Source organism: Diuraphis noxia, unplaced genomic scaffold, assembly GCF_037042655.1.
Source record: "Diuraphis noxia isolate RWA-SAM2 unplaced genomic scaffold, SU_Dnox_SAM2 contig0005, whole genome shotgun sequence".
Classification (NCBI taxonomy): Eukaryota; Metazoa; Arthropoda; class Insecta; order Hemiptera; family Aphididae; genus Diuraphis; species Diuraphis noxia.
In genome coordinates this window covers 6,286,018-6,292,017 of record NW_028301715.1, presented here as the reverse complement: position 1 = coordinate 6,292,017, position 6,000 = coordinate 6,286,018, and positions in this window count along the sequence as shown.

The window sequence follows — 6,000 nt, the reverse complement described above, 5'->3', positions numbered from 1 at the left end:
AATGTACGTTATTTAATTAATTATTTTCATTGATTGACATACAATAATGGCACATCAATGAATAAATAACATGTTTTAAAATGATTCGAGTGGAATTATTATCATCGTATCAGATATTAAAAACAATGTTAATGGAAAAAAACTTTAAATCTTATGATTTCTGTACAAAAACTTAATTAACCTTTTTTATTACTAAAAAAAGTTAAAATATAGGAATTATTAAGTAATATGGTCATATTTTTAGTATAAAGTTATAAGTTTAATAAAAAAATAAATATGTTTCTATACTATCCATAAAAATATACTACTAAAAAATATTACTAAATATATCGTCACATATAGTGAATAATAATTAAATCAAATAGTAAATGTTTTTAGAATCATTCGATTGAATTTAATAATTAAATATCTGTCTTTAAAAATTATAATTTTAGGCATGGAAACGTAACGCTTATACAAATCGAATTGTTCTATATTATCATCATAATGATAAAAATTATGAAACAACCATATTATATGGTTTAATTAACGTTGCTATTTAAATATTTCATTTAAAAATTAAAAATGGGCCAATTTCGTACAAGAAATGTGTGTGATGAAATCCTTAACTTATCGATTTACAGTCTTGCTCGAGGGCAAAAAAAATCGTATTAAAGAGAAATTCGTTGAATATATAATTAAATAAAAATAGGTTCCGATTTGTTTAGGATCTCATAAACGTTTCTTCAAACCGAAAATGTCGTTCAAAGGATAGTTTGTCGCTGTATTGCCGTTTATCACTCATTAATATAACATTCCGTCAACATATGACCTGCAACGGACGTGGTCTTTGAGAAGCAATTGCTTCGCTGTAATATGTTTTTTTATATTTAGGGTGGGTAAGTGGGTGCTTAGTATGAAACTGAAAATTTTGTTTTTCAACGAGATTGGCGCGATGATCTAGACGCCGATTGGGATACAAGAAATATTTACAAAAGTACACAGACGAGAGCTTAATTTTAATGATATCGAATTCATTATTTATGAACTCATTTATAACAGTTTTTTTTTTCTTAATTTATAGTTTCTTTTGAAAATCTGCCTTCGTGATGATGATGAATTTGATGCCGGTGGCCATGAAGTGAAGATATTACGAAAGGTGTTGTGGAAAAAAAATTGCTAATTTATATAATAGTAAAGAGAATAATAACAGTTATACTATCAGAACTTGTGTTTACTACCTATTACTCCTCGGTGAGTGAGTGGGTGGGTGATGGTGGGTCGATTTAAGATTACTTTTCGCTACTGTGTTTTGCGACTTTCGATCGTCGTTGGTGTTGCGCCAGTCATATAGCTGGTAATATTTATCATATTATGACGGGAACACTATTAGGAATATCTAAACACAAAAATAATAATACGACGACGTTTTAATAATAATAATAATACCTCGTCACGTCGGTCGTAATTTTGGGACTTCTGAGTAATTTTTTTCAGGTAGATGAAAAAGGTACAAACATTTGCCCAAGAGATTAAATATTCAAAGGTTTTGAGTTCAATTTTAGAGGAAGATTAGAAAACATTTTTACGATTGTCAAGTTTTCGACAAATTTCCTGGAATAAAAAAAATGTTTTTTTTTTACCATTTTGTTAATTTGTTTTTTTTCTTGTTTAATCGATCAACAGAGTTTTTCGCGACAAAAATATTATACAAAAAACGATATTATCTCCTTAAAAATGGACTAGGAAATCACAAAATTGTACTATTCATCACGTCGTCCACAAGCACACACTCACTTGTCTCGGTCCCATTGAGCTCTGATGGACAGGGCTTGCGGTTGGCTGGAGAACGTGTACGGTTTTTTGTTTCCGGTCCCGCGGAACTGTAAAATTTCGGTTTCCAGTTGTTGTCCGGCGGCACTTCCTTGGCGCGCCGAGCTGATCATTTTTGTGTAGTTCAATGTGGGAGAGGTGGGAGGGGGGCTCAAATTAAACGCGTTCAACGAAGAATTCTATCGATATTTCTATTTTACTGCACCGTTAATATTCTTTATTTAATTATTCATTTATTTGTGTCGTTCGCGCGATTCGTCGTCTCTCGCGGACGTCGTTCACTAAATTCACCTAACCTAACCCGACGATAAGCGCGTTTAAAAACCACAACTTTACTGTTAAGAGGTGAAGCGTGCGGCCCGGAAATTTATTATATCGAACACAGTAAACATAACAATATTTAAACAGTTGCCAATGACTACGCGTCAGTATAGATCGGGGAGATTTAAAACGAAAATAATAATTATTGTTTACACGGTTGTGAGGCAAACGTACGTAGACTGCGCTCTGGCGGACGATCAGTGCTGTTCACGTCGTGCGCTACGCGTCCGCCAGATGGTGTCGTATGTTTCGAAATCGAACGTCGCAAGATAAAACATAAAAATAATATTATTAGGTATGTTGTAAATCCCAAAAATTGCTTAAACTGACCCAAAGGCGATGGCTATTAACATGTGCAGCTATTACGGTCCGTCACAATGCCTTCGGTCCGAACCCGAATCCGATTATTCGGTGGCGTCACAGTGGTGGAATGACATACAAATCTTTTCGAATATAATTATATTTAAATGCTCATTTGTGTTAAAGTCATTTAATATGATATTTCTAGATTATTCGCTAATTTTCAAACCCAATTATTTTCTTATATTTTATTATCACTCGAATAATTTTCCCATATTGCGGTACTCCAAAAATTGACCTTTTTATTTTTTTTTAGATATTTTTATTTCTCAATTATTCCTACTTTACCAGTTTGTGCATTCATTTTTAAAATTCTATAAAAGATTGTATATTCGCAAAAATTCTTCGGAATTATGTTCTGACGAAGTGGTCGGCTGTACTGGTACGACGGACCTAGTTTGCAGACGGCATAGATCCATTGACTTTCGAGTTCCGCTCAGCGCACGTCCGATGGGCGCCCGCTTGGTGTGCAGCTATTACGGTCCGTCAATGCCTTCGGTCCGCACCCGAATCCGATTATTCGGTGTCGTCAAAGTCGTGGAATGACATACAAATCTTTTTGAATAAAATCATATTTGAATGCTCATTTGTGTTAAAGTCTTATAATGTCCTTCAGACTGTTTTACATAGTTTGCAATCACTCGATTAGCTTTTAGGTATGATGTTCTTCATCAAAAAATGTTCCGTTTTCAACTTTTTTTAGGTATATTGGATTCTGATTGGAATGAGGAATGTATTGTTTCAGTGTAATGTGTGTTTTTTCGTTTTTAATATAATGTTTAGAAATTTAAAATTCTCAACATAGTTTTCAAGTGCCGGGATACCAAGGAAAGTGAAACCATTATTTTTGCTATAGGTAACACTCTTAACGAATTATTTCGGATACATCAAATTTTCACTGAATAATTATATTGGCTTTTTCTATGTTTGATTACATTTTCAAAGTAATCCAGACCTTTTTAAGATATTTTATAATATTATGTAGACATTTGAAAAGTTCCATTTTATTAAGTTTTATACTTTTATCAATACAATTTTATCCTTTGAGTAAAAACACTAAAATATGTAATACAAGGTTCTGTATAATAGTTGATATAATAGCAGTTGGAAGATATTAAAACTATATAGGCACGTTTTTTTTCAAAACTGTAAATAGTTCAAATTTTAACGATATTTATGGTCCCAACAAAAACTCTTCATCGAAATCCGTGTAAAAAATTACAAAGTTAAAACAAAAAAAACTAGTAATTTACAAGACTTGAGACTCGTAAAGATGTGATATCAGGAATAAATTCTATGTAAATTAACTTTAAATTAAATTTATTCTATCTCAATAATTCGTTTACATTGTTTGAAATTATTTCTATAAAAAAATATCAGTTTGTAACTAAATTATTAAATAGCATTTCATTACAAATGTTACTTAATTTATTTTTTAAAAAGGTCTTCATTATTAATTTATAAATACAGACGGTGCATAAAATGCACATCATGCATGTCCTAATCAAAAACTAAGGGCGTAGCAACACGTAACCACAACACCGTACGGCAACACGCAGCGTCCGTGACGTCAGGTTAAACGGAGCGCAACACCCAATGGCAGACAACTGTGGGCGGTACCTACACCGCGCAACGCCAAATCACAGACGACTATGGGCGGCACCTGCGCGACGCATCGACGCAATCACCATGCCTTTAAATACAAGTGCGTATCACAAAATACATCAGTAGACTCGCAGCTGAACAATGAACAACATCTACTAACTGCGATCATGCGAACACAAGACACAGCCAAACAGTTTCATTCCACTCAGAGTTCAAATGGTTCACCGAAACACTCTTGACTCTCTACAAGCCACAAGGAACACGGTCTTCATTCGAAGCTCACCGGAACGACCATGTGAGTAAAAAATTTATCATAGTACGAGTATTATTCATACTCTCGTAGATTTATTACTGTAGATCTTTTTACATAATCTCTCGGTGTTAATAATTTTATTAATTTGGTATTTCTGTGTTTGATTATATTATTGGATACTTTCTGTTGATTTAGTTGATATAGAAAGTGTCTGCCCGCTCTAACTATTTATTTTCTGTTTATCTTTAACAGTATTACAGCGTTTTAGTTTTAAGACTTGGATAATAGGATTCAAACATTCATAATATGTCACGCATATCGATGGTGTTTTTTGATTTTTCTCATATTTTCAATTTTACCTTCTTCGTATATTTTGCAATTACTCAAATAACTTCCCCATAATATTTTGTTTCTCAGACAATTATATCCGTTTGGAATTTTTTTAGATATTTTTATTTCTCAATTATTTCTACTTTACCACTTTGTGCATTCATTTTTTAAAATTCTATAAAAGATTTTATATTCGCAAAAATTCTTCGGAATTATGTTCTGACGAAGTGGTCGACTGTACTGGTACGATGGACCTAGTTTGCAGATGGCATAGATCCAGTGACTTTCGAGTTCCGCCCAGCGCACGTCCGATGGGCGCCCGCTTGGTGTGCAGCTATTACGGTCCGTCAATGCCTTCGGTCCGCACCCGAATCCGATTATTCGGTGGCGTCAAAGTCGTGGAATGACATACAAATCTTTTCGAATATAAATAATATTTGAATGCTCATTTGTGTTAAAATCATTTAATATATTTCTAGAATATTCCTTCCGACTTTTTTACTTAGTTTGCAATCACTCAATTAGCTTGTCCATATTATATACTTCTCGAAAAAATTTCCGTTTTTAACTTTTTTAGGTATATTAGATTCTGATTGGAATGAGGAATGTATTGTTTCACTGTAATGCGTGTTTTTTCGTTTGTCAATATAATGCTTAGAAATTTTAATATTCTCAGTATAGTTATCAAGTGCCGGGATACCAAGGAAAGAAAATATTATTTTTACTATAGGTGTTAACTCTAAACGAATTATTTCGGATACATGAAATTTTCACTGAATGATTATATTGGCTTTTTCTGTTTGATTAAATTTTCAAAATAGTCCAGAGCTTTTAAGATATTTGATAGACATTTGAAATGTTCCATTTTATTAAGTTATATACTTTTATAAATCATGTGGAACTAACAGATCATTTTATGACTATTTTTATAGAATTTATTTTCATTTTATATAGAACGACGAAATATACTGCATTAATTAACGTATATTACCACTAATACTAAAACATTTCAAAAATAAAGATTCCAACTGGATAACTAGGCAAGTATAGGTAAGTATTCTTTAGATGGTTAAAAAAAATTTGAAATTTTTTATCGTCCACTTTTGATCGTATGGTATGTCACAAATATTTTGTTCGCGACGCCAAATCTTTATCCAAAACAATCACAAGCAACATGTGGATTATGGCTTGGAGACTAGGTTCTACAAAACTCAATGAAATCAAACACATCACCCTAGAATGGCCCTCTCTACCGAACATATCAAGGAAAATAGAAACGGCAATCAACAGAATGCGAATTGGGCACTCATCGTTAACAC